The 21,326-nt window shown below is 33.6% G+C and overlaps 1 protein-coding gene and 1 long non-coding RNA gene across 2 annotated transcripts in view; both read left to right on the top strand.

The window, feature by feature from the left end:
* Positions 1-21,326, top strand: part of LOC145270981 (uncharacterized) — a 276,865-nt gene that overhangs the window by 51,323 nt on the left and 204,216 nt on the right. The gene's annotated exons all lie outside the window — the stretch shown is intronic.
* On the top strand, positions 12,787-20,806 carry LOC145271230 (uncharacterized). Its single transcript, XR_013865765.1, has 2 exons — positions 12,787-13,062; positions 20,561-20,806. It is a non-coding gene; the product is annotated as an uncharacterized LOC145271230 (long non-coding RNA).

Genomic DNA, 21,326 nt, shown 5'->3' with positions numbered 1-21,326 from the left:
TTTATCCAAGAACAGCACGGTTTATGAACTGCACAATTGTCACGTGAAATTCTACAGTTTATCGACCGGCCTTAAATTATATTATATGTATACTTTCACCTAACAAATTAAATTAAAAGACGTTAATTTAGATTTAAATTAAAAATATTTTATCCAAGAACAGCACGGTTTATAAACTGCACAATTGTCACGTGAAATTCTACAGTTTATCGACCGCCCTTAAATTATATTATATATATATACTTTCATCTAACAAATTAAATTAAAAGACGTTAATTTAGATTTAAATTAAAAATATTTTATCCAACAACAGCACGGTTTATAAACTGCACAATTGTCACGTGAAATTCTACAGTTTATCGACCGCCCTTAAATAATATTATATATATACTTTCATCTAACAAATTAAATTAAAAGACGTTAATTTAGATTTAAATTAAAAATATTTTATCCAAGAACAGCACGGTTTATAAACTGCACAATTATCACGGTAATATCGCTTGCTAGGTTTCTAACAGTATTTAGTATAATAAAATATAAATACCTTTAAATTTGTTTGGCATCAGAGAAATAGGCAGAAATAAAACAGCGGCAGGGCAGCGGCTTAGCTGGGTCTTTTGGCTGGTCATCTATTCTTCTGGAACATCTCTCGCTGCCACGGTCAAACTGAATTTACAGCCCGTTTTCGGGCTATTTTATATTTCACCATCGGCGTGAAAACCGTTAACTTTTTCCGGGAAAATTCAAACATTTCCCAGTCGACGTTACAAACTTTTTACCTTTTATGGAGTTTGTGTTAAGTAGCTGCCTTTTCATTGGTTGATTTAAACTTGTTTAGTTTGAAGAGTGAATGTGGACGTGTGTGCGTCTGTGTATGTGTGTGTTAATGCAAGTGTGTGTGTATGTGGGTGTGTGCGTCGTTGGCGTTGCAGCATGTGGAGGAGAGAGTAGACACATTCTCTGTCTCTTTCGGTCTCTCCCCCCTTTTCCCTCTCTGTCTGTCTATATATAAGGACACGGAGAAGCGCGCGTGCGAGAGAGCGAGTGAGAGAGAGAGAGAGAGAGAGAGAGAGAGAGGTTAGCAGCTGAAACTTTTAAAAGTTATAAAAAATTAAAACATAATTATAATATATATATATATATATATATATATATATATATATTTCCGCTAAATTTCGTCCTATGATATATATATATATATATATATATATATATATATAGATATATATATATATATATATATATATATATATATATATATATATATATATTAGGCACCGCCAAAAATGGCCGCAAAATCAAGTTGTTGTGTTTTTTAAAACTAAATTACATTTATTAAAATCCATTATTTCTGAGTAACTTTTTTTTTCCAGAAAGATAAAACCCTGAATTTTATCATATAGAAAACAGAATAATGTAAAACTTTTTCTACTATTTTTAATTCAATTTTAAATGTTAAATTTTCCCAAAAAGTTAACAATTGTTATTTTTTGTCTTGCACAAAAAACGTACTTAAATATTTAAAAAAAAGGGTTTTTAAAATAATTTATTTATTCATTTATTGTCTAACTACAATTTAGGATGATTTTCTAAGAGAATATGCAAAAATATTATAATATAAGTACCTGAATTTCAAATAATTCCACTTATTCATATATGTAACCAGATATTTCGCGTCGCCGAAGAGTTCAGATCGACTCTGTTTACGTTTTCTTTCGATGAGACGAAAACTATGGAAGACTAAACAGGCCAAAAAAACTTATTTTTCAGTGACGAAAATTTCAATGTATTATTAAGCTGAGGCTGGCCAGTACCAGATGGGTGACCATTTGTATGAGTTTGGTTTTTAATGTGTATGTGTGTGGGGGCCAGGCTCCCCAAAATGGGGGGAGGGGGCAATTTAAAGCAGAATAAAAAAAAATTATTTCAGCGCTTTTGGTCCACCGTAGTCGAAAGGCGGCAAACGTTTTCAAACGAGATCGAAAAAAATGATGCTATTTTTAACACAAAGGGCACAATATTTATCGAATTTTTTTTTTTTTGGTATCGATTATTCAAAGCATGCTCTGTTTAATAATGGTCATGCATTATTCAGCTCGCTAAAAAAAAATTGTTAATTTATTTATCAAAAATTTTAAAATGGCTTTTTTCGTATAAATATAAAAAAAAATTTTTTTTGTTTTGCTTAACTTAAATTAATTATTTTACTTAACATATTAACCGAATTTCACACTTCAAAACTCAAAAGCGGGATAATTAAACACAATCGAAGTTCTGATATTCAGACGTCAAAATAAGGTATGCAAACAATTTTTTTTTTTTTTTTTTTTTTAATCTATAATTCTGTCCCTTACAACAACACAATATGTTTTGTTCAGTTTCAGATGATTATTTTAAGCATATTTGTTTCCACTTCAAAACAAGGGGGGGTTTTGTAAGCAAAAAAATATATATATATAAATATCGTTTATGAAAAATAAGTACACTGTTATAAAGTTCATTTTTCTCCTAATAATCGCTGAAAATTTCGTATTGATCGGATAATTACCTGATTTTTGGTAGATTTTTAAAAAGACGGTCCGTCAAAAAGTACTGACCTGCCCCCCCCCCAGTTTTGGCGGTGCCTAATATATATATATATATATATATGTTTATATATCATAGGACGAAATTTAGCGGAAATCTATAGCCACGTGGAAAGAAATATTTCTATCCATACATTTTGGACAAAATCAAACTTTATCTGTTTTTTTTCTTCAATTAAAACTTAAAATATCACTTAACTAAACCACTCTATAGATTGATGTGATATTTGGAATATGCTGTAACATTGATACAGACAAAGTAAGGAACAGTTAAGTCATAGACACAAGAAAATATGCGTATAGTTATAATAGGAAAAAAACGAAAACGTTAAAAAGTATATGCATCTTATGCAGTTATGCTACCGTGCCGAAATAAAAACGGTATTATTTAGAAATCTATTCTTTGAATTATTTGCTAATAATTAAAAAAAAAATATTTTCGTTAACAGATACTATACATTGATCGTTTTTTTTTATTTGATTTGATGTTTTTTATTTTTATTTATTTTTTATTTATCTTATTTTTATTTATTTTTATTTAACATTTGATGTTACAAAACGCCCTCCTCTCCCGATTTTAAAAACGACTTCCGGAATACCCCCTCCAATCTCTCCATGTTAAGAACGGCTTTCTTGGGGGTGTTTTTTTTTTCAGAAAGCCGTTCTTATCATGGAGGGATTGGAGGTGTTAATGCTACGCTGGGGCAGCTTGTAAAATAAGAAATATCAAAGAAAACTTCTGCGACATTTTTGGGTACAATTTTCAAGTTAAATTCAATTTTATCCTATTTTTTGCTTATTAAATTATAGGATGAAAGTACAGAATAGTTAACATGACCCTCTTTACATTAAGAATGGCTTTCTTAACTTTTAAGGTAATGATTTCTTAAAAAATTACAATTTAATAACGAAAAAAAAACCGGTTATTTTTACGACCTAACCCAGCGTAAACACCCCAACCCGAAAAGTCTTAGTAAAGAGAGAGGCAGGTAGAGGGAGGGGGGTGAAGGGCCGGAGAATTGGGACGTGTCAAACGAAGTTGAAATAAATCCATTTCGTTAACAAACTTTCAAATTCGATTGACACTTATGACACCCACCCCTGCCACCTCATGACAGCTTTTAACGGAAAGTTGATTTGTGTTTGAGTATTTGTGTGTACGTGTATGTTCGTGTATGTGTGTGTTTATGCGAGTGTGTGTGTGTGTGTTTATGAAAGTGCGTATGTATGTGTGTGTTTTCTGTATGTGTGTGTGTTTATGCGAGTGTGTTAGAGTGTGTGCTTCTGTCTCTGTTTATGCTCCTGCCCCTCTTTGATGTGGAAGCACATATTCTCTCTCTCTCTCTCTCTCTTTCTCGCTCTCTCTCTCTCTCTCTCTCTCTCTCTCTCTCTCTAAGATATATATATATATATATATATATATATATATATTTTATATATATATATATATATTAATATATTTCGTTAACAAACTTTCAAATTCGCTTGACACTTATGACACCCACCCGTCCCCATCCCATGACAGCTTCTAACGGAAAGTTGATTTGTGTTGGTGTGTATTTGTGTCTACGTGTGTGTTTGTGTATACGTGTGTGTTTATGCGAGTGTGTGTGTTTATGAAAGTGTGTGTATGAGTGTGTTTATGCATTTACATTTCAAAATAGTCGCATTAATATAACTAGCTCCAAAACTATTTGTCTCTGCTAATTTTCCTACGATATTCGTTTTCAGCATACCTGAACAAACTGATATGCCGCCTGTTCAAACATGGTCGCCGGTGATTTACATTTCAAAATACACGCATTAATAAAACTAGCTCCAAAACTGTTTGTCTCTGCTAATTTTCCTTGCGATATTCGTTTTCAGCATACCTGAACGGTTTTAAAATCACCATTTCGAATGTTAACGAAATACACACACACAGAGACACACACACACACACACACACTCACACACACACACGTAAACCCAGTGAAAGTGTCTACTGTCGATAAGCTAGTTGTAAATTAGATTACTCTCTGATGAGTTTTAGTCTAGCCACACTGTGATACAGCGGAACAGTCCGTCTGTTTGGCATAACTCAGTAGATTAACTAGTTGCAAATTCTTAAAGGAGAAGCCCCTTTAAGAAGAGACTTGAAGACTTATCGGCCAACCTGGGCCGTGCGTTGTAAACAGAAATCCATTTCAGACTGAACTTTTTCCAAAACTTAGTTCGTCTTCAAAGGGACAAGAATGCCGACACTCGACTTATTGTCGCCACCCCGATCTTCGCACCATCACGCTAATAAAATTGTTCTTTGCCTGGCGAATCTCAATTTGAATTGAGAAAGTCAAACTAAATACAAGGACGATTCATATAAATTATAGCTGTTGATTTAATGTATTGAATATTAAAACTTTGTCAAACGGAGATGATATAAAAAGCTGGGGAGCGAAACACACACACACACACACACACACACACTAATGATTTGTGTTTTTGTGTGTTGGTCAGTTGGTGTGTTTAAGTATTTGTGTGTGTGTTTATGCGAGTGCGTGTATGTGTGTTTATGCAAGTATGTGTGTATGTGTGCGTTTATATAGAGTGTGTGCCTCTCAGCTGTCTCCGTTTCTTCTCCCTTCCTCGTTGACGTGATGGCGGAGAGCGTAGACACACATATTTGTCTCTCTCTCTCTCTCTCTCTCTCTCTCTCTCTCTCTCTCTCTCTCTCTCTCTCTCTCTCTCTCTCTCTTCTTCCCTCTTTGCCCCTCTTTCTCTTTCTGTCTCCCTCCCTCTCTCTCTCTCTCCCTTCTCCCCCTTTCTCTTTCTGTCTCCATCTCTCTCTCTCTCTCTCTCTCTCTCTCATATATATATATATATACGTATATATATATAAAAACTTCGTAGCAGGAGCACGGAGAAGCCAGAGAGAGAGAGAGAGAGAGAAAAAGAGAGAGAGAGAGAGAGAGAGAGGTTAGCAGCAAATGGTCTTTGGTCAGAATGTAGGGAAAAAAAACGGTTATTTTTACGACCTACCCCAGCGTAGTATAAACACCCCAACCTCTCCTTGAAAAAAATATATGCATCCTATGCAGTTGTGCTACCGTGCCGAAATAAAAACATTATTATTTAGAAATCTATTCTTTGTACTGTCATCTAACAATGTAATCAATATGTCGTGAAACTTGAATTGAACGAGGAATAATTCCGAGTGAAAAATCGAGTATCGCGTTTAGATAAACTCGACATCAGGTCAAATTTATTTAGTTTTGATTTAGCTTGTTCACATAATGTTGATGCATTAGAAACATGTTTTGTTTTTTAAGTTTTGCATGCATAATACTTAATGGATTTTAAATAGAAATGATTCATTCGTTTATTAATAATTAATAAAAGCAAAATAAAACTATTTTACTATTTTTTTCACCTGGTTGCGACCTTTTGACTATTTTTTTTCTTTGGTCGCTATCTTTAAATATTACCCCGTATCCAACTAAGTACCGACTTTTCTATACGATAGCAAGTCTGCGTAAAGTAAACACTATTAGAGTAGAAGGATTTCCGACCTTTAGGGACCCCCCAGCAGTGAAACCGCTGTGATTTTGCCATTGTACGTCGAGGTGGTATAAGTGCTATGGGTTCATCAGAGCACATCCCATTAAAGTACTTGTAAACAAGGATGCAACACCGAGGCGATGGGACAGACTTTGGAGATTGACCTATAGCACGGGGCCTATTAGATTAGATACTTTTTGTTTTTGTTTTTGTTTTTGTGCTCAACGATAAAAACCGACTTCTTCATTTGTGTTTGCTTCTCATTTTCGCTTTTGCTCTGATAAGAGTTTCGCTAATGTGAAAAAGAAAACATGTTCGAACGTTTGCTGACATTTATTGGATGTGTTGCTACCAGTATTTTGCTTAATTTTCGAGTTTGGAGCGATTATCGAGTCTCACAAGATGTCTATAACATGTCAGACACTTCTTTATTGTTCTTACTTAAAACTGTGCGCTACTTTTGTTTGTGTTAAATAAACGTTTTAAAATAAGTTAAAACAACAAAAATGTGATCTAGGTAGGTAGAAGGGTAACTTATCTTGCCTTTGGTAACATTAATTTTCTTATATATTTATTTGTTCACTACTTTTTCGTTTTGTTCTTATTGAATGCGAAATATTCGCCGTGGAATTTCCACGGGTCACGATTATTTCGTTTTATTAATCTTAAGTTTCATAGAATAAAAAGTTCAGACATAACTTTGTGGAGCCATTTTTAATCGATTTCATTTAACTTTCGTTTGACCCCGGCACGTGCAGTGCAGAGAACACGATCCTTTCTCTCCTTCCCCCACTTTCACTCTTCTTTAGCTTGGTGACAAGGCGATGCTTATGTGTGCGTGAGTGTGCGTGTGTATGTGTGCGTGCGTGCGTGCGTATGTGTGTTATCAACAAAAATTAAAAAAATAAAAACTTTTTTCCCGACCGGCCGGATTAGGGTTGTGAGGTGTGGTTAGAGTTCATGAAAATAAATGTTAGCAATAAAAACTTTTTAAAACCAAGTTAGAAAAAAGAACACAATTTGCTTCCCCACCAAATTATCGTATTATTGGAGCTCCCGCGTCTAAATTAAGATTCTTTTTTTTTAAGCGATGTAATAAACCATATTTTGGATTAGGGTGCCTCCTCTCTTTATTTTGGTTTGTATATTGTTCATGTTGCAAAAATGCTTCCGGGAGATCTTTTTAGGATTCTAAAGGTTTACTTTTTTTACACTTTTTATTATCTTCGAAAAATGTACACAAATGTAAACAAGCAGTTTACGAGTTGAAAGGCATCGTTAAAATATTTTTAGCGAGTTCTTTAAACTTTATACTTTTTTTCGTCCTCTTCAAGTCCAATGTAAACAAGTTCTTGGTAAGCCGTTCCTCTTAAGTAATCCCATTTACAAAATTTATACTTCTAACGATTACAATGATATTGTCCCATTGACTACTGTACACTCTTTAAACCCTCGAGTGGGCTCTGGGCATTGATAAGTAGTGATTCCTTTGTAAAACAAAAAATATTTCAATACTTTGATGGTGAATCTATAGTCAGTCTGTGCTAGTTTTACTTTTCATTTCAAAATACACGCATTAATAAAACTGTCTTGAAAACTCTCTCTGCTAATTTTCCTTGCGATATTCGTTTTCAGCATACCTGAACAAACTGAGGGTTGGCCCCTTTCATATGCCACCCATTCAACATGGTCGCCAGTGATTTACAGTTCAAAATACACGCATTAATAAAACTAGCTCCGAAACAATTTGTCTCTGCTAATTTTCCTTGCGATATTCGTTTTCAGCATACCTGAACAAACTGAGGGTTGGCCCCTTTCATATGCCGCCCGCTCAACATGGTCGCCAGTGATTTACATTTCAAAATACACGCATTAATAAAACTAGCTCCAAAAATATTTCTCTCTGTTCACCCGTAGTTGGTGTTTAAAGAACGCGATCAGATCTTGATCAGAAAAAGACAACACCCCCCGGCAACCTTGCAGACGCGACGTCCAAATCACCATTCTCGCCACGGCCAGGATCGTAACGTAGACCATTTGTCTTTCCCGGTCCCACGGCGGCCTCACGTTGTCCACCACATTGGATACAGTAATTGGGCGAGAATGCTCAGGATCGATGCGAGCCGTCACTCCGCTGACATACGACCAGTACTGGCGGAGTTCGCGGCAATCGAAGAAAGAGTGATCTGTAGTTTCTACGGCCGTTGTCCCACAACGGGGACAATCAGGCGACTCAAAAAACCCGGAACTGCATTGTATGTTGTTGAGTGGAAGTGCATTTCGGGCCAATCGCCAGGTCAGAGAGAACTCTGAATTGTTCAGATGACTCGAACCTGGCGCCCAGCTCCACACGGAGCGGATCTCACTCTGCTGCCAGCCCAAACGCGCGCATAGCGAGTCGTCAGCGGCCCCCTTCACTAGATCCCTGTGGAGTTCCCTACGGGTAGCAGTCACAAGGTCACTGGACCTTGGTAGTCGTTTTAGCGCGGCTCGGCACTCTTTCATGTAGGCAGATTCTCCCCGCGGCCTGCAACGGCTCTCGATGGAAGGGTCGGGGAAGGCGGCAGTAACCACGGGGTGCCACGGTTGGTCTTCCTGCATATAGTGGCTCAGGAAGGCCAGCCTCTCAGCATCTCGATGACACTTCAAGTCCGGCATTCCCAAGCCTCCCTCACACGGACGTTGAATACAGACCTGTCTGCTCACCCAGTGTCTTCCTCTGTCCCAAAGGAGCGAGGACAAGAGTTCGACAAGAGCTACACTTTGATCTTGACCAAAAGTAACATTGGCGAAACGAAATCTTTTTATTGAACAATAAAGGGGAAGTAACTAGCAACGGATTGTGCACGTCATCTAAGGGAGGTAACTCTAAAACCAATTGTATAACAATTTTTAAACTTATAATCAAAGTAAAAACGAAACCTTAATTTTATGATTAATCAGTTAAGTATATAATAAAGGAATAAAGGTGCTTGTGCAGTTTAGCAAACGCATCAAAATACGAAGATAAAGAAAAATATTTATGATGTACGTGCCAGTTATGGAATGAAGTTATCATTTTAAAATTCCGGGCATTCCGGCATATCCCTCGAGACATTTCATTGTTTTTTTTTTTTTGTTTTTGTTTTTTTACATAGGCATCACCACATTATCAAGGCCCAGAGGCCACTCAATGATAAGGGTTAAAGAGTGTACAGTAGCAATTGGACAATATAGTAATCATTAGTAATGAAAATTTGGTAAATTGGAACGGCTCATCAAGAACTTATTTACTTTAGACTTGAACACAACCATATTGTAGTCAGCCGGAAAGCAGGAAAACGGAAGACAATTCCACAGGTGTGCAGTTCAGTTCTAAGAAAGAAGCTTTGTTCATGGAATCTACGTTTAGGTTTAGGCACAGATAAAGAGTGGGGAAAATTATTGATAGTGTTTACAGCTAGACGAGTGTTTCTTGTGAAAGTTTGGCGAGGGGGGACCATAGATTGAAGCATAACCTCCCCTGTTTTCTAGACGGTGATAGACGATTCGGCGTCCCCTGACGAAACATATTCCAACAGATATTATGTAATATATGATACGTAATATCATAGTATCATTTTTAATTATTTATTAACATCTTATATGAAAATAAGTGGAACAGTGGAATGGAACACTGGAACACTATGAACAATATGAACAATTCTTATTTTTATTTTTAAAAAATGCGTAATTTCATTCCTTGTTAAGTTAACTTTCTATTTTAACATTATTTAAAGTAAATAAATATTGAAACATTATTTAATATTAAATATTGAAACATTATTTAAAGTAAATAAATATTTTTTTACAAAAAATATAATTCTTACACTAAACTACTTATGACAATACAAATACTACTACTACTACTAATAATAATAATAATAATAATAATAATAATAATAATAATAATAATAATAATAATAATAATGAGGGAAGACGTGGCTGGTTACCTTTAATGCATCTAAAACCAAACTCCTGTCCTTGCATCATTGCTCTGATCCCCATCTGGCATCAATTGGGATGGGTGGCTCTCGTCTGGGAGAGGCCCCGTGTTTTGACAAGCTTCTGGGTTTGACCTTTACTCCTGATCTGAAATGGAACACGTACATCAAGTCTGTTGCCAAGGCCGCTGGAAAGATGGTGGGATCCTTCTACCACTCCAGAAGATATCTCACTACTGATGCAATTCTCTATCTATATAAAAGCCAAGTACGTCCAAGGATGGAATACTACTGCCATATCTGGGCAGGAGCTGCTAAAAACAGCATATCCTGCCTTGACAGAGTACAAAATAGACTTCGTGGCTTAGTGGGGGATGCCCTTTTCTCTACCCTTCAACATCTCTCCCACAGAAGAGACGTTGCGAGCCTATCCTTGTTTTATCGTTATTTCCATGGCAGGTGCTCGTCTGAACTCCAATCTCTGGTACCCCCTCGCCAATCTTTCACAAAAAACACCCGTCTAACTGAATCCACTGTGAAAAATTTCCCCCACTCTTTATCTGTGCCTAAATCAAAACGTGTATTCCATGAACAAAGCTTCTTTCGTAGAACTGCACGCCTGTGGAACTTTGTTCCGTCTGCCTGCTTCCCACCTGACTACAACTTGGATGTGTTCAAGTCCAACATTAACAAATTCCTAATGAACCGCCCCCTTAAGTAAACACTTCATCAAATCTCCACACTAACGTAATGTACTTGCAATAACCCTTATCCCTGAGTGGCTTCCGGGCCTTGATAAGTTGTGACCACTGTGTAAAAAAAATAAAATAAAAAAATAAAATAATAATAATAATAATATTTATAAGTCCTCTATATTTCTCCTATACCCTTCCCCATCCCTCCCATTATCCAATCACCCCCCCCCACACACACACACACACACACAAAAGAATGATGCCAAATAGCCAAGAAGGGCCAAGGATGATGAAAAGACCGAGGAGAGAGCACTGACCAGACCTCTGCTGGATAAGTGCGAAGAGAACTGGGACCTTGGGGCGGTTTATTGACACTCAAATTCCAGTGGAAATCGATGGTGGGCGGCTGTTGCGATAATGCAAATTCACTTGCAAATGTTATCAAAAGAGGTTAAGAGCACTGGAAAACTGGAGGAACTCGTCACTTAGCTTCCAGAGAACACCGTAGGCTATTTTAAAGGAGAGATCCTTTAGGACCTGCGTGAAAGCTCCTTGTGAGCCAATAATAATAATAATTCGTTTAAGAATGTGATGAATTTCTTCTGTTAAAAGCTGTTGAGGGGGGTTGCTTGTTTTTTTTTTTTGTTTGTTGTTTTACAAAGGAAAAACAAATTTTAGTGACATCAACGAGGCGGGGGGCGCCATTGAAGATAAGTCCGTTTGTCAAACCGCACATGAAGTTCTAATAATGTTATTACTAAATTTTGAAATGATTTCTTCAAAGACAAGTTTTTAATTTTGTGTACGGAAATTGCGTCGGTGTGGACAACAGATGTACGCACAATCGAAACGTTCCTTGTACAGCCACTTTAAATATCTGTGGCGAGTCGCTACAGTAGTTTATTTAGTAATTGTGGCCTGGTAGACCAACACAAAACCTACTTGTGCGTACAGCAATGGCCACCACTTATAACATAAAATATCGTATTTAAATTTTTCGTAAATAAGTAGCTTTCCAGATACTGAGCAATGTAATACTTTATGTTATAAGTGGTGGCTATTGTTGTACGCGCAAGCGCGCATACGTTTGCGTGCGCGTGCCGCAAACATCTGATCGCAAAAATATGCGGCAAAATTATGAACAAATATGGCCGCCGCGTTACATTACTATATGAAACGTGCTGAAAAGTACATTTTCAGTATCGTGAAAACTAGTTGCCGGCTCCAATTCTAAATGCGATATTCGTTTTCAGCATACCTGAAAACCGCTTGGCCACAATAAACATTTATTTAAAGCTTCTTTTAAATGGTACAAAAGTTATGATGATAATATTAAATTAGATTACAACAATTACTTGGCCTTCGGGCCGGGATGAAAGTGTAGTATCTGTTCCGGCAGATACTGCAAGCTATGACTAGCTATGACTAGCAAAGACCAGATGTGGGGGCAACCCCGTATGCCTGACCTTTAACCAGCTCCCATTTCCCACCTCTCGGGAGCTGGTCCCCTTTTTCCCTTCCCCCTCCCTTCACTCCTCACATTAATAATTGGCCTTGTGCCTAATTTGCTCGGTGGGGGAGCAAATAAATACCATCTGTTCTTCAGATGCTGCACTTCTATTTCTTGTTCTCTTTCAGTGGAGGAGAAATCCTTCACGACTGAGACAATTTTTATTTTTGTACCTTTTCTCCACGTTAAAAAACGACCCTGGTGTCTAACTCTGTCCCGTGGGGAGGCATAGTAAATAGGTACATCGGGTTATATAGGGGGGGTAAATCTGTTTTGTGCGTTGGAGGTACTTAAAGAAAATGAAAGAAGTAGAGGAAGGAAAAAAGAAAGAAAGGAAGACGGAAAAAAGAAAGAAAGAATTCTTGGCCTTCATTTGTGGATTTGGTCCTCTTATCTTGCTCTGCACGTGACAGCCATTTTCTTTGCGGCAATCCTAGTTGCTTTCGGTAGTCTCTCTCTCTCTCTCTCTCTCTCTCTCTAAATCGAAGTACAAAAAAAAAAAAAAAAGAAAAATAGTGTCAAGACAATTAAATTACGATCAAAAGGTCATCCATTAAGATTTGGATATTTATTTGTGAAAATTGAAAACAACGAAAACAAACAAACAAAAAATCCTGATCACATTCCAGTGCCTTTTGACTGTTTATTTATTTAATTTATTTATTTATTTATTTGTTTGTTTGTTTTTTACGAAGACTTACGTCAAAACTTAAGACTAAAACAGTCAAACGTCCGTTCAGATTGCAATACTGATTAAAAATTATGGCGACAAAGTAAGTGTTCATTTATTTTTGTTTTCATTTTTTTTTTTTTTTTGGTAAATTTTCAGATTAGGTCCACCTCCATAATTTTCTTTTAAATGACGACTTCTGTAGGTTTTGGACTATGCTGAATATTCAGCTCGAAAAACAGTGTTTACCGATGTATTGGAAAATTAAAAATGGCGCTCGACTTTCTTGAACACGGTAAGTTTGGGAAAATGAGTAAAAAATAAAAAATTATACAACATATTGTTAAAACCCAACCGAATATATGTTCGCCTATGTCACGGTAATATATATTGAGCTAGTTTCTATCAGTATTTTGTATATTTTTTTATTTTTTAACTCATTTTCCCAAACTTACCGTGTTCAGGAGAGAGTCGGGCGCCATTTTAAATTTCCAATACATCGGTAAACACTATGTTTTTCGAGCTGAATAAACATGTTACATTAAATAAAAAACATTTAAAAACATATCCAGTTAGGTAAAAAGTAACTTATCTTGCCTTTGATAACATTTATTTGTTATATATTTGTTTTTTTTTTGACAACTTTTTCGAATCTGTGTGTACAGTAATACAAACCCATTCATACTTCGCGCATGTTTTTTTTTTATTATTTATTATATTTTCTTCACTAAATATTATTTTTGTTACATTTATTTTTTTCATACACGTTCAAATAATGCTCCTGGATATGACCTTAAACTATATCCAGTGGTGAGGCCCCATCTTGCGGACTTTGGGGAGTGTGGAGCCACCCTTTAATTGCCATTTCTCCCAGGTCCACTCTGACCCAGAGTGGTAGTACCTGTTAGGGTCCCAACTATGGCTTAAATAGAAAACGACTTGAAAACAACAAATATATTCTATTAAAAAAATTTCTTTCCAATCTTTGGATTCGGCATTAAATAACTTGAAAAAGGGTTGTTATGCCGTAAAACAACCAACCAACCAATCAAATATGATTTCGGCTCTTTTTTTTTTTTTTTTTTTTTTTTTTGCCTCAAATAGTACCTTCAAAAAAGTTTTGAAAATAAAATAAAAACAACACGAAATAAAAGTATGAATCAAATTTAATTCAAGAAAAAAAAATAATAAAATACACGCTCGATTTAAAAAAAAAAAAAAAGTGTATGGGATATATAAGAAAAAGTGAAAGAAAACCTTAGGGAGCATCCATTAAATTAAAACCAGTTTACGCAGGGTCCACGTTCCTCGTGAAGAAGTACCTTACTTTTAGCTAGAAATTTCTACTCAATGATTTTTCGTAATTTTAATTTGGATATATTACTATTTTCGGGTTTGTATTACTGTACACATAGATTCGAAAAAGTTGTCAAAAAAACAAATATATAACAAATAAATGTTATCAAAGGCAAGATAAGTTACTTTTCTACCTAACTGGATATATTTTTCGTGTTTTTATTCAATGTAACATGTTTATTCAGCTCGAAAAACATACAATGTTTACCGATGTATTGGAAAATTCAAAATGGTGACCGACACTCTCTTTAACACGGTAAGTTCAGGAAAAGATGTTATAAATAATAAACTAGACAAAATACTGTTAGAAATTCGCTCATTATATGTTACCGTGATATAAGTTGACATATGGGCGCCATTTTGAATTTTCCAATACATCGGTAAACACTGCATGTTTTTCGGCTGAATAAACATGTTACATTGAACAAAAACACGAAAAATCTATCCAGTTTGGTAGAAAAGTAACTTATCTTGCCTTTGATAACATTTATTTGTTATATATTTGTTTTTTGACAACTTTTTCGAATCTATGTGTACAGTAATACAAACCCCTATTTTCAATATGACAATTAAGTACATAATATTGTCTTTGCTCAAAACAAGATATTTTTTTAAAATCGATTTGTCGATCTTAACAAACACCAAAATTTGTACGCGAAACGAGCACGCATATCTGTTAAGTATCATTAATTTATGTACACTTGAAGCTAAGATGTATAGGCACTTCGAAAATTGTACATAAAACCAGAACCTAACTTTCAAACATGCCGGCAGTTGAGTTATGGAAGCACAAAATGGATACAATTTTCAAATATATTTTATGGGGTTTATGTTACTGTACACATAGATTCGAAAAAGTTGTCAAAAAACAAATATATAACAAATAAATGTTATCAAAGGCAAGATAAGTTACTTTTCTACCAAACTGGATATATTTTTCGTGTTTTTATTCAATGTAACATGTTAATTAGCTCGAAAGCATACTGTGTTTACCGATGTATTGGAAAATTCAAAATGGCACCCGACTCTCTCTTTAACACGGTAAGTTTGGGAAAAGGTGCTATAAATATAAAACTAGACAAAATACTGTTAGAAACTCGCTCAATATATATTACTGTGACATAAGTTGACATATAATCGGTGTTTTTTTAATAGTATTTTGTCTAGTTTATTATTTATAACACCTTTTCCCAAACTTACCATGTTAAAGAGAAAGTCGGGCGCCATTTTGAATTTTCCAATACATCGGTAAACACTGTATGTTTTTCGAGCTGAATAAACATGTTACATTGAATAAAAACACGAAAAATATATCTAGTTTGGAAGAAAAGTAACTTTTGATAACATTTATTTGTTATATATTTGTTTTTTGACAACTTTTTCGAATCTGTGTACAATAATACAAACCCATTTTATGTTTTTTGGTTGTTTGTTTTGTTTTTTTTTTCACCAACTTATAATAAAAATATATTTTTAAAAAAATTTTTAATACGTAAACATTTTTATCAATTAATTTTTTGGTATTTGTACAGTTTAATCAAGACATTAAAAAATGAAAATATCGAAAAAAAAAAAAGTTATATTTTACGTATCCGGAAAAAAAATTGGTCAGTTTTTACGACGTGACCAAGTGTATTATAAGTACCTCAACCTCCCCATGTTAAGAATGGCTTTCGGAATAAACACCCCGCAACCTCGAAAGCTGTTCGTAACATGAGGGGTTTATTCCGAAATCTGTTCTTAACATGGGGAGGTTAAGGTGTTTATAATACGCTGGGGCACGTCGTAAAAAATTTCACTTGATTTGATCGAGTAATTTTTTTTACAGCGAAAAAACAATTTATGATACCGAGCAAAACGTAGCCATGTTTCGATTTTTAGGAAGAAAAGCTATGGTTTAACATTAGGAGAGGGATCTCTGCGCGTTGGACCGAGTTATCTCCCCGTGGCGTGTTAAAAAAATCCAAACATGGCTCCTTTGAGCGCGCTGTCATAAAAACGTGTTTTTCCGCTGTAAAAAAAAAAAAAAAAAAAAAAAAAAAAACTATTCGATTAAATTAAGTGAATTTTTTTTTTTTTTCAGAGAACTTATACATACAACGGATACAATATAACTTTTTTTTCTTTTTTTTTTCGATATTTTCATTTTTTAATATGTTGATTAAACTGCACAAGTACCAATTTTTTTAATCGTATATCTTTTCAAATAACTCTGTTTATTTAAGTTAATATCTTATATATTTTCTCAAACTGTTTAGGTATTTTAAAAATAAATTTATTTACAGAAACATGAAAAAAATAAAACCATGAACGTGTCACATTTTTTACTGTTTTAGCAGTTTTTTAAAAACGTGAATGTGCAACAGAAAATAGTTATCAGTTTTAAACTGTGATTTTTTTTTTTTCACATATGTAAAAAAAAAAAAAAAGAAAAGTAAATTTTTACATTACGGCCACCTCCACATTTTTTTTTAAATGACGACTTATTAAGGTTTTCGACTATGCTGAATACGAAAATCTCATTTAAATTTTGCAGAGACAAGTAGCTTTCGAGACATAAAGACCTGTATTACGCACTGTAATTCACTGGCCGCCATGTTGGTACGCGCGTGCGATAAACAAATCTACTCATCTGAGCTCCAATCCATGATACCTCCTCACCAAACTTTCACATAAAACACTCGTCTACCTGAAACCACTATCAATAGTTTCCCCCACTCTTTATCTGTGCCTAAACCTGAATGTAGATTTCATGAACAAAGCTTCTTTCTTAGAATTGCACGCCTGCGGAACTCCGTTTCGTTTGCCTGTTTTCCAACTGAATACCATATGGTTGTCTTCAAGTCCAACGTAAACAAATTCTTGATGAATTGTCCCTTTTTTAAATAATCCAATTTACCAAATTTCCATGACTAACAATTAATACGATATTGCCCCATTAACTACTGTACACTCTTTAACCTTTATCCTTGAGTGAACTCCGGGCCTTGATAAAAGGTGACTCCTATGTAAAAAAAAAAAAAAAAAAAAAAAGTTAATTCCTATCAAGTTCAGTACGATCACAAAATCGTCAATCATCAAGAAGACTACGTAGATCCAAATACAGGTGCGCACACCCAATAAATTGAGAGGACAAAGTTAGCAAGATTGAGATTTTTAAGAAAAAGCGAGGAATTCCACAGCATCTGCTCAAGTCACCCTTAAATGAAGTACAACCGTGGACGTCTTTTAGCTGGGGATGAAGTATCTACTCCAGTCTCACTTGGATGAACACTGCTGGTGTGTTTTGAAAGGAGATCAAAATCACTTTGTAGCAATCTTAAAGGACATTAAACAAGTTTTTGTTAATATTCTTTTTACTAAATTAATGATTCAATTTTACAATAAATAAATGGATAAATAAGTTTTTAATTTTTTTTTTTTTTACTAAATTAGTGATTCAATTTTACAATAAATAAATGGATAAGTTTTTGTTAATTAATTTTTTACTAAATTAATGATTCAATTTTACAATATGATATGGATAAATAATAAGTTCTTGTTAATCAATATTTTTTTTTTACAAAATTAGTGAAAATTAAATTTTGCAATAAATAAATGGATAAGTTTTTGTTAATTAATTTTTTTTTTTTTACTAAATTAATGATTCAATTTTACAATAAATAAATGGATAAATAAGTTTTTAATTTTTTTTTTACTGAATTAGTGATTCAATTTTACAATAAATAAATGGATAAGTTTTTGTTAATTAATTTTTTTTTTTTTACTAAATTAATGATTCAATTTTGCAATAAATAAATGGATAAATAAGTTTTTAATTTTTTTTTTTTTTACTAAATTAGGGATTCAATTTTACAATAAATAAATGGATAAGTTTTTGTTAATTAATTTTTTTTTTTTACTAAATTAATGATTCAATTTTGCAATAAATAAATGGATAAATAAGTTTTTAATTTTTTTTTTTTTTACTAAATTAGTGATTCAATTTTACAATAAATAAATGGATAAGTTTTTGTTAATTAATTTTTTTTTTTTTTACTAAATTAGGGATTCAATTTTGAAATATTGATGACCAAAGTTAATTCAGATTGTTTAAGGTTTTTTGTTTGTTTTTTATATGGATTTTTTCATGTTTTATAGAATAAAATAATTTTTCTATCACGTTAGACCCGAAAAATGGGGTAGGAATCACACGATAGTAGTACCAGTTTTTTTTTTTTTTTTAGTACAGTTTGAAAGGTTGAACTCCCCAAACTCTCTCTCTCTCTCTAATATATATATATATATATATATATATATATATATATACACACACCAACTTTTAGTCATTCAATGAATTTAAAAATTTATGACGTGAAATGTTTGAATCTTATTCTGAAGTATATATATATATATATATATATATATATATATATATATATATATTAAACAAGTTTTTGTTAATATTTTTTTTTTTACTAAATTAATGAAAATTCAATTTTGCAATATTGACGACCAAAGTTAATTTGGATTGTTTAAAGTTAGTTCTATGGATTTTTCAGCATGTTTTATAGAAAAGAATAAAATAATTTCAAGAATTGTTTGTTTTTTTTTCTATCCTCCTTTGGTAAGAATCACCTTAGACCCGAAAAATAGGGTAAGAATAACGCTATAGTAGAACTTTGGGCGAAAGAATCACACGATATCAGAACCAGAAAGTCTTTATCATGTACATACTCGTCACAGAACGAAAATGTCATATTCTAAAAATCACGTAAATTGATCAAGTAGTTTTTTTGTATAGTATACCGTAGCCATTACAAGGTTGGCTTTAAAATCTCGATAGTTCGAATTGAGTTGTCTCCCTTTATTTATTAAATATGGCAGATCATGGTACACCGTTCTCGCTTCCTCATAAAATTTGATTTTCTTAGATAAAAAAAAAAATATATTTGATCAATTTACGTGATTTTTTGAACATGACATCTTCGTTCTCGGTCGTACATCAAAAAATTTTTTGTTTGTTTTTTAATTAGGTTGAATTCTGGACTTGCACAGTTTTTTAAAGTGCAAATGAAATACATTTATTTGTGGTTCTTCCAAAACCACACGTTTCATTATCTTTGCAAAAGTCTTTTTGCGCACACACGTTTTACAACGCTGTGCCATATAACATGTGCTTTTTAAAAGTCTCTCTCCCCGCCACTTAACGCTGTCTCAAATATCTTGTATTAACTGTCACACTATTTAGTTCTTGAAATTAGTTGTATAGCATAACATTACGTAACCTGCTTTTGTTTATCTAATTTAATCCCTGCCTTTTTGCCTTCTTTCCCGTAAGCGACCATAAACACAAACATTGCAAATGGCTGCTAGCTTCGTAAGTACTTTCGCGTTGTCATTTTTTTATACTTTATATTTTTATCATTTACTAACTCTTCAAAAAAATTGCATACCAGATAACACAAATAACTTTTGGGTGCTTGTTCGGAATAATAACGAAAATCAAATAACTTGAATTTCAGCTAAAAGCAATGTTATCGGAAAACTTATAAAAATCGTTATTTTAAAAGGAAAATGTTCAGCTGGAAATCAAATAATTTTTTTATAAATATGGACAAATATGGCCGCCGCGTTACATTACTATACAAAACATGCAGAAAAGTATCTTTTCAATATCACGAAAACTAGTTGCTGGCGCCGATTTTAAATGTGATATTTGTTTTCAGCATACCTGAAACCCATTGAAAACAAGTTTTTTAAGGTAGGTTTTGTGTTCGTCTATCAGGCAACAATTAGCATAAACTTTAAAGGTAAACGTGTTCAATGACACTTCTGCATTACCCGAATGGCGCCATTGTTAGGGAGGGGCGATAACTCCAATTTCGTTTTGTCAAAAATCACTGCAAGCAAATAGCAAAGAAGATTTTTCTTTTCCGAACACAAAAATATTTGAAAACCAATTTATTTAATTATTGCATAAAAATGTATAAATATATGAATTGTAAAAACATTTATTGAAAAGTCTGCGTAAAAAAATATCATTTTATTAAAACAAGTTTGGCGCTTCTACACTATTGGGACGAAATTTTGTAGTCGATAAATGGAGTTTTCAGATTTTAAAAAAAAAAAAAAAAAAAAAAAAAACTGGTTTCTACTGATTTTTGTTAATTCTTTTGTAAGGTAGGTTTTGTGTTGGGTTATCAGGCCACAATTATCGAATTTATTCCGAAATTGAAGCATTTAATTTTCTTTTCCTGTTTTAGTTTGGTCCGTGGAAGTTTGTCCGTCATCAATAACAGCATTAATTATGTTCCGATGGGTTCTTGGACGCTAAATCGCGTTCAGGACGTTTACAACAAAGTCAAAGATACGTCACCGAATGTGGTGTCGAAGTCTCTCGACAGAGTCGAATCAGTGGTCCAGCAATTCATTGCAAATCCCGAAGAAACGACGTTCGGTAAGTGACAACCATTTCCGTTGAATATTATTTCGGCATTCCGCCATATTTCTCGAGATATTGCGTTCTTGTATTTCTTATTTTACCAAAAATCTTAATATTTTGTCCAAACATATAAGTAAGCAGTTTTGAAAAATAGCGGAAATATTGTATCAATTATGTGCTTCCATACATCGATTGACAAACCTGCCGCCATCTTTGAAACTTAGGGTCTCGTTTTATGTACCATTACCGAAGTTTGACGTTCTGATCTAGGTGTATCAGAATTTTTGTAGGAATTTTTGACACCCCTAACACGAAACTGCGAATAAAAAATTAAAAAAAACTCGTAATTTCTCTTTTAAAAGTGGGTTATTTATTTTCTTTATGGATTATACTTCCAAAATAAATTATTAAAGTTGTATAAAAAGTAATAGAAATATATTTTTTTAAATAGTAATGAAATTAATTGAATTTTACGAGTTCAGTATTTTTCAATTTTTAAACTTTAAAAATCTATCAAAATGTTTCTATTGATTCTATTTTTACGATATTTTCAGGGTCAATGTGAAATTTATGCTCTTTCCAATAAA

The sequence above is a fragment of the Euprymna scolopes genome, chromosome 46 (genome assembly GCF_053919585.1).
Source record: "Euprymna scolopes isolate OS-2025 chromosome 46, ASM5391958v1, whole genome shotgun sequence".
Lineage (NCBI taxonomy): Eukaryota > Metazoa > Mollusca > Cephalopoda > Sepiida > Sepiolidae > Euprymna > Euprymna scolopes.
Note: the sequence above shows the minus strand (reverse complement) of the source record. Positions and strands in the feature narration are given on the sequence as shown.